Below are 9642 nucleotides of genomic sequence, written 5' to 3' on the forward strand. Positions count from 1 at the left end.
TTCATCATGTCTCCAAAATACAAGGAATAGGATTCAGGATCTCAGAATCCGTACCGAGTAAATTAAAAGACACAAATCCATAAATAGGAGTCTGTTAAGAACTTAGGATTAAGATCATTCTATATATGACCATCGGTAGACTCAATTATAATTTCTATACTTAACGGAATTATTAGAAATTCATATTGTGTCTGTGTCCTTGTTCCACATAATCTCATTATGCGAAATACACTCATTCAATATCTCGCTATATTAATAGTGCGGATAACACCGTTCCATTCTAAATGGGAATGACATGTATTAATAATGTTTTAATTAAAGATTCTAAACTTTAATTTAAATTCATTATGAACATTACTTTTTGATTATTATCCTTAAACATTATCCTCTTGTATATAACACTTATATACAATGTTTAAGGTTACATAAATAATCATGAAATTTTTATTGATATTCATAAAATATTCATAAATATATGCACATAAAATCATGAATAAACTCTTTTATTAAATAAATAATAAATATCCTATTACATCTCATGCTTCTAGGACACCATTCCGAACAAGTGCCCCTTGGGGTCGTCGTCTTAGGAAATTCCTTGGAATTTCGCTAAGCCTTCGTCTTTCCTCCTTGGAGGATCTGACGTCGATAGTGCCCCTTGGGGTCGTCGTCTTAGGAAATTTCTTGGAGTTTCGCTAAGCCTTCGTCTTTCCTCCTTAGAGGATCTGACGTCGATAGTGCCCCTTGGGGTCGTCGTCTTAGGAAATTCCTTGGAATTTCGCTAAGCCCCCTCCTTTTTTTTTTATTCAACCCGTGGATCCTTTCATGGATTTCGTGGAGGACTTTTTGTGCCTCGGTTTCATCCAAGCACCGCTGTAGAGGGGTTGAGTAGCCTCGTTGGTAGAGCAAACCGTCATACAATAAGTACCTAGCGGCTCTATACCTGATCCGTCTGGCTTCGTCCTTATCGTTTGGCAATTTTGCATCCATTAGGTATTGGATGAGGGGGGTCATCCAACTTCCATCTACTCGGACAATTAATGCCTCCACCTTTTCTTCTATAGTTGGTCGCTCCAATTCCTTGATGGGGACGACCCCTAGTGTGTCGAATTCTCTAGAAGATGCTAGCTTTGCCAGAGCGTCGGCGCTTGCATTCTCGGTTCGTGGTATCTGGAGTATCTCATAATTTTTAAACTTAACGAGTTCTTCCTTTACCTTTCTTAAGTACGCTCTCATATTCTCACCGCGCGCTTGGTATTCTTCCTTCACCTGCGCGACAACCAATTGAGAATTGCTGAAGACGCTGAGTCTTTCAATCTTTAGGTGGCTGGCAAACCGCAGTACGGCAATTAGTGCTTCATATTCCGCCTCGTTGTTTGATGCCTTGAATTTAAATCGGACCGCCAAGGTAATTTTGTGGCCTTCGGGGCTGATTAACAGGACGCCGGCTCCTGACTCGTTTTCACTTGACGCCCCATCCACGTAGAGTTTCCATTCTACAACATCGACTTCTCCAGGTGCGGTGGGAGTTGGCCTATGAGAGAACTCAACTAAGAAATCGGCGAGAGCTTGGCCCTTGATCGCAGTTCTTGGCACGTACTTTATGTCGAATTGGCTTAACTCTACCGACCATTTGAGGAGTCGACCGGAAGTTTCAGGCTTTTGTAGGGCCTGCCTCAGCGGGTGGCTTGTGAGAACCCGTATTGTGTGAGACTGGAAATAGTGCCGAAGCTTCCTTGAAGCTACCATCAGGGCGAGGGCCAGGCGCTCCATCTCGCTGTATCTTGACTCGGCGTCGAGAAGTCTTTTGCTCACGTAGTAGATTGGCAGCTGCACCCTCTCTTCTTCTCTTACTAACACGGAACTTACGGCATGTTGGGATACTGAGAGGTATAGGCTAAGCTCTTTGTCGATGTTCGGCTTCGACAGGATTGGGGGCTTGCCCAAATGTTCCTTTAATTTCTAGAAGGCCTCTTCACATTGGGGTGTCCATTCAAAGTGCTTGCTTCCCTTCAAAGCATCGAAGAAGGGGACGCATTTGTCGGTTGCTTTTGATATGAACCTATTTAAGGTGGCGACACATCCTGTCAATCTTTGCACTTCCTTTGGCTTTGTTGGGGACTGCATATCCTGTAGGGCCTTGATCTTCTCGGGGTTAGCTTCAATCCCCCGGTTACTGACCATAAAGCCGAGGAATTTTCCCGACCCAACTCCAAAGGCGCACTTTTGGGGATTGAGTTTCATGCGGTATTTTCTTAGCACACCAAACATTTCCCCCAGATGATCGACGTGATGATTGGCCCTGGTGCTTTTTACTAGCATATCATCAACATAAACCTCCATTGTTTTGCCGAGCTGTTGAGCAAACATTTTATTCACAAGCCTCTGGTAGGTAGCCCCTGCATTTTTTAGGCCGAAAGGCATCACTTTGTAGCAGTAAAGGCCCCTGTCGGTTATGAAGGATGTGTGCTCCTCGTCAGCTGGATGCATGGGGATTTGGTTGTATCCGGAGTAAGCGTCCATAAAGCTCAGCATCTCATGTCCCGCCGTGGCATCGACCATCTGGTCTATGCGAGGGAGTGGAAAGTCATCCTTTGGGCAGACTTTATTGAGATCACTGAAGTCGACGCATGTCCTCTAATTCCCGTTGGGCTTGATCACTAGAACGGGGTTTGATACCCAACGAGGATAATGGGACTCCCTTATGAACCCATTATTAATCAGCTTGTCAACCTCTTCTCTCAGCGCCTCATACCTCTCGGGGTTCATCGGCTGAAGTTTTTGTCGTTTGGGCGGATATGAGGGGTCGACGTTTAGGGAGTGACATATTACTTCGGCGTCGATTCCTTCCATGTCGGAATGATTCTAGGCGAAGACATCTAGGTTCTTCCTGAGGAAGTTTTCAATCTCATCTTTGAGTGATGGGGCTAGGCCTGAGCCCACTTTTAGCACTCTGGTGGACTCGCCTTCACCAACTCAGATTTCCACCAACTGCTCAACAGGTTGAGACCATGTGACTTCCTCCTGGATCCGGGGATCTATATCCTCGACAAGGCCTTAGTGAACCATCCTTGTCTCCTGTCTCCCCGGTTGGTCATATCTGCGCAGGGCGTCAGAGTATGCAACCCTAGCTTCATACTGGTTGCTCTTCATTTCCCCTACGCCATTTGGGGTGGGGAACTTGACCTTTTGGTGGTAGATGGAGGTTATTGCTCTTAACGCTTGGAGGGTTGGCCTCCCGATTACCGCGTTGTACTGGGAGCTTCCTTTTATGACCACGAAATTGGCCATTGTGGTTGCCTGTCGAGGTTTTTCACCGGCGGTTATGGGTAGGCGGATGGTCTCTTGAGGGATGACGGAGTCGCCTGTGAAGCCATATAGCGGCCTTGAGGTTTTCTCCAATTGCTCCTTCCGGATCCTCATTTTCTCCAAGCAATCGGAGTATAGGAGGTCCACCGAGCTCCCATTGTCCACCAGAATTCTGCACACGGTGTGGTTTCCTATCATGGCTTCCACCACCAAGGCATCGTTGTGGGGAAAATGAACCCCACTAGCGTCATCCTCGTTAAAAGCCACATTAGTGTGGCTGTACCTCGGGGTTTTTATGGCGGAGACGCTCCAGAATCGCTCCTGATAAACCCCCTAGCCTCGTGGGCGTAGTCCTTTTGAGACCTCATCGAGTCTCCTCCTATATAGGGACCGCCGAGGACAGTCCTTATGACGCCGACGGGTTCGCGGTCCTCTGGGCGCTGATTCTCCTCTCGGCGTCGACCGTCATTCTGCCCACCATGGCCGTCATTTCGGGGCATTCGCTCGGCCCTGAATTCATGTAACCTTCCCTCGCGGATCAATCTTTCGATCTCGTCCTTGAGGTCGGCACAATCGTTGGTATGGTGGCCGACATCGCCATGGAACCTACAGAATTTCTTCTAGTTCCTTCGGCTGGGGTCTGACTTCATCGCTTCCGGTCGGCGTAGCAAGTTCCCGCGGGCGACCTGGTTGAAAACCTCTTTGACTCCTACCGTTAACTCATGGTAGGAATCGTACTTTTGGAACAGTCGAGGCCTTCGGGTGTCCTCTTGTCTCGGCTTTTTGGCTTCCGGAGCGCTCATTGTTGCGGCGGGCTGCTTGTCTCCGTTTCCTCCGCCTCGACGTTTCTTCCCCTCCTGCTTCGCAGGCGCTGACCCTTGTTCGGTTCCTTTATTCTTGTTGGTCCGGTGCTCGGGGTCGTTTGCATTTGCCTCTTCGGCGTTGATGTACCCCTGCGCTCGCGCCAAAAATTCCCTGTAGCTGGTTGGAGGTTTTCGATTTAGCTCTCTTTTGAACGGGGTAATTTTCTTCATGCTAGATAAGGTCCCCATCAAGGCTTCTCTATCTGTTACGTCCATCGTGGTGGCGACAACTTCCCCATACCTTGCGAGCCATTCCCTTAATGACTCGTTTGGCTTTTGATATATCGTCGTCAGATTCTGCTTTGGGGGGACGTACTTTTTGACCCCTATGAATTGGAGGGAAAATGCTTCCTCAACTCGTCTCAGCTCGAGATAAAGTTTGACCTCAGTGTTCGGAACAACCTCCGAGCAGAGTCCGTCAAATGGTTTCGAAAGGCTCGGCACATGATCTCCTCGGTGTAACCGTGTAAGAGCATGTGCCCAGTGTACGTCTCCAGATGATCATTAGGATCTCCTCGCCCATCATATGGCGGGATTGACGGTGACCTATATTTATCGGGGAGAGGGGGTGCCATTATTTCTTCGGTAAATGGATGGTCATGTGTGCGACTTGGCGTGATATCGACGTTTACCACCTCAGCCACACGACCTATATTCTTTTTCAGGCCCGCCACGTCTCCTGTCAGCTTTTGCTCCAGGTTGGCCATACGTTCCATGATGGCGCGTGCTTCTTCTGTCGAAATGGCCGAGCCGGCTACTCTTGACGCTTCCGCCCTTTAAGCGTTGGGTCCGCCTCGGGCCTGGCCACCTGCCTGCATTGAGCCTGAGTCTCCTGGCAGGTTTCCACCTGGATTCTGAGATAGGATCTCGGGGTTTCCAGGACCTCTCAGTACCCGGTCCTCGGGAGCTCGGAGCCCGGCGGCCCCCAAACTGCTGCTGGGAGATTGGGAAGGCCGAGGCCTAGGAGGGCCCTGGCGATTCTCACTATCTCCTGTTCCCTCTTGGACAAGTGGGTAGTCGCCGTGGTTTGGATCTCCGGCCATGGCGGGTCCCTGCGGCATCGGAGTATCTTCTAATGGCAGCATGGAGTTCCTTCCATCTAAGCGCTCCACCACGGTCATTAGCCCACGTACCAGCTCGGTTAAGGTGGTCAGTTGGGCCTGCATCTACATCGGATCCGGCCGTGGCGCGTCTGGAGGTGGAACTTCATTTTCGACCGGGCGTAGATCTCCTTCCATCCCGCTATTCCCTGGACGGGTGGCGGTTTATCTCTATGTCGTTGGGGGTCGAACGCTTTCGGTCCCCAGCGGAGTCGCCAATTGTTGACGGTCAAATTTCGCCAACAAAAAACTGACCAGATTACCTCTCGGTTTCCCCTCGGATTACCGGCCGTGTGTGTGTATTTTAACGTATCAGGAATTGGTGTATTATCTGTGCATGAGTGTCTACTAAACCTCTTATATATAAATGACACAAGTAAATTTATAGTGGTTCACTCTATGAAGTTCAGAGCTACATCCACTGTATTCTTGTATTTCTTTGTTTTTGGGTAGATTTACAATTTACAATAATTGTTCTCTGCTTAGAGTTTTTTTCCAACCCCTTCCTTGCTGGGGGTCTTTCCCCTTTTATATTTGGGCTTTCTTCACCCAGGGGGTTTCCCTCACAGCTAGAAGCACTCAAGTGCTCTCCTTCGGTAGGCCCAGACGTAGCCCACTAATTAACACTGTTCACTTAGCTGATTAGTCTTCTATTACGGCTCTGTGCTTCTCCGTAATACTTTTCTGTCCCCTGTGGGAGCGGTCTGACAACTCGCAATTAATGCTTGCAGACCACCTCCACTTCTGCACGTAACCCGTTATGTCCTCTAAAGGACGTTCCCCTCGTCGTCAGCACTTCTTAGCCCAACCGCCTTCTTCGATGGCCCTTTATGCGGTCGAGAGATCTTCATCCTTTAGCGTCGACGGCGCAATTGGTCGACGCCACAAAGGATCGTTGTCTTAACTTGGACTTCGTCCTAGGGCCTTCACAGCGGAATATGAGGAGTCTGCAATCGCCGAGCGTTCCTTGCTCGGTGGAGATTAATCAAGGCCACGTGTCGCGGTATACTTTGCCCACGCGTCCGCCACATTTTCTCACACAACAGTATCCATATCATATACTTTGTAAATTTGTGGTTTTATTCGAATATTTAGTTTTAATAATCAATTCTATTATACATGTACACAGAGTACGTACATGTATATAGACATATTTATTTATATGTAATATCATTAGAATTGTATACGTACCTTTGTTCTTATACTCATCCGAGAAATCAGCAAGGTAGGTAGCATTATTTCAAGGCAAATACCTGTTGGAGTCCTGCTGCCAGTTTTCAAGTACATGAGACTTCGAAGGTATTTTAGATATTATTTTTGGTTGAAAAACTTGTAGTTTGATCTCAATTAATTTATTATTCGACTTTAACAAATTAATTAATTAGCAGGACAAAGAGTCGCTCTTCAAGAATTTCAAAATCTTTGGTCAAAAACTCTCCACCAAACTCATTACTCATTACGTGATCTGATCCAATTTTGAATCCAAGTACTCCAGAAAGGTTTTAATTTCAATGGCTAATTGATTTTTCTGTCTGACTGTTTTATTGGACGTGCCACCAAAATTTATTTCCCAATAGAATATACAACCTTTTTTTTTTCTGAAAATATCCTGGCCTAAGACAACTTAAAAAATTAGAGTTATAAGGATATGTAATTAATATTGGATTTCCAACATCGATGATAACTTCTTTGCCTCCAAAGAATTGTTTGTAGAAAGAACTTTTTAAAATGTGACTTTATGTGAGAATTTTTTACTGTAGAAAAAAAGTTAAATGTGATTATTTATGAGAACTTTTTACTGTAGCAAAACTCGAATTCTAAATTCGAATCGGTGAAATAAACGGGTCATGTTCTTCTAATATTCAATAAAGGCGCTAAGAAATCCTCTTCTAATTATGCATGAGGCAGTTGGATGCTATAAATTCATATTAGACGCATCAAATAATCCAATATAGGCTTCTTCACAAAAGTCCACATGTTTATACTTCCTCACAATATAGCCTTCTTGCCCTTATTAAAGCACAAGAGGAAAGAAGAATTGCACAATTGATGAGGAATACCGGTGAGTTCCTTTATTATGAGTAAAAACCATTAACTACAAACCTAATTTATATAGTAATGAAGCCGAGCGTGTATTACGCAGAGATTTGAGAAAATTCTCAATAATATGGAAAAACTGAATAATCTAAATAACAAGAAGTCTTATATATAGGCTAAAATCATAATAAAAGAAATAAACGTAATTATTCTAAAATAGATAATGCGTGAAATAAACTATTTGAATTTAAAATAAAGTCCTAGTCCTAATCTGCATCATATAGTACACGAAATTTTAAAAAATTGATTGGTTTTAGGCTGAAACTTTCAACGACCATTCTCTCTTTTTTTTAAAAGTAGTGAAAAATGTTAGTATCACTTTTCTGTCATTTTTTTTTTCACTTTTTGTATTTACTATTAATTGATACGTGGACTATACTAACATAATATATTATTATTTGCACAAAAAATAAGATAGATAAATACACGTGTCAAATAATAAATACAGAGAGTGACAAAATGAGTGATGCTAACATTTATCTTAAAGTAGTTATCTCAAGACTAATGCAAATTTCTTTGATATATTTATATAAAGAAACCAAACGCGCGTTTTATATATATATATATATGCGCGCGCGTGTTAAAAATGATCACTACCATTCTTAATAAAATTTTTTGATCAAATTGCTCGATGTTTAATTTTTAAAAAAAACCTTTGAATTATTCCTAAATTTAGAATATGGGTGTTTCCATAAACATTTATGGGCTAAAGAGTAATGAATACATGCATGTACATGGTAATAGCATGTACATGGTAATAGGATTCAAGTCCAATATTTCTAATTGTCACTCGCAAAAAAACGTGGTCCCTATGCAATATGCATCACGAGAAGTGTGATATTGTTACAAAAGAGAAAGAGCACTCTTTTCTCTCCACATAATTAAGAAAATATAGCCCTTTTCCATCTTCATTAATATTGATTATTATTGAGTGAGACAAGGGGAAAAGAATGGAATGGAAAGGAATAAAGTTCAAATATTAATGTTTGGTTAGTTTTTGCGCAAGGAATGCCAATCTACAAGAATGACTTTTCAATTAAAATGGTTGAATCATCATTTCTCCCATCTGCATAAGGAATAGTGTAACACCCTGAAGAATTAATTGAGATTAATTAAGGTAATTGAGATTATTAGTGTGTCTAATCTGAATTATTAATTGAGTTTAATTAATAAATGTTTCTAACACGTGTGAGTTTAAATAGTTCCAAAGTATTTAAATTATTCTCAGTAATTTATTTTAAATCAGAAGTGTGTATGGGCGCATTTCTGGACTGCTCCTTTAAAATATTGACACTTGTCCATTTTCTTTCTTTTTTTCTTTTTCTTTTCTTTTCTTTCTTTTCCTTTTTCCTTCTTTCCTTCCCGTGCGTCTCTCCCTCACTCTCTCTCTCACTCTCCCTCACACACTCTCTCTCTCTCTCTCTCTCTCTCTCTCTCTCTCTCTCTCTCTCTCTCATTTTGTCCCAAATCAAAACGGATCTTGAACCAAGGAAAGATTTAAAGAAGTTTACAACGTCAAGAGAAGGATTCGAGGTAAGATTACTAAAAGAACCTCTCTTGAATCTCAAGCTTTTGAATTTCAAAACTCATTTTAGTTCAAATCGGATTTTGATAGTTTTTTAGTAAAACTATGGTAGAAATTGGAGATCTTGGGTTCTTTGGACTTGTTTTAGGACCTAGAACCCAAATCTAGTGGTTTTCCTTTAAAATATCTCAATTTGGGACTGGATTTGTAAGTTTTGGATTGATTTCCGCGAGCTTCTCTCGCGCAGCTGATTCCACCGGTCGACCTGTGCGGTCGACCTATGCGGTTGGCCGGATTGCAGGCTGACCGGTCGACCTGTCCGGTCGACCGGTGTGCACACTACCAGTCGACCGGTAGTGTTGCACTGCTCTGTCACCGGTCGACCGGTTGACACGGGGTTTGACCCTATTTGGCCTGAAATTGTTGTTTTGACCCTTGTTTTGGGGGAGAACCCAAATTAGCTTCATTTGGGGACTTGAGATTGATGGATTAGCATTGTTAATCCTTGATTTGAGATTGAAAACCCTTGGAATGATAATTTGAAACATGAAAATGGATTAAGGCACACTAATAGGAAATCTTGGTTGGAAATTGAGATTTGGATTACTTTAGGAATGAGAATTAATCCTAAAGTGTTGTTTTGCATCAGTGATCGCTGAGGATTCAGACTGAAGGGGCTTGAGGAAGCGGAAGCCGGAAAAGGCAACGCTAGTCCCAGGTTTGATAGTGCGAGGTAGGATTTCTATCC

Source organism: Morus notabilis, unplaced genomic scaffold, assembly GCF_000414095.1.
Source record: "Morus notabilis unplaced genomic scaffold, ASM41409v2 Scaffold227, whole genome shotgun sequence".
NCBI lineage: Eukaryota > Viridiplantae > Streptophyta > Magnoliopsida > Rosales > Moraceae > Morus > Morus notabilis.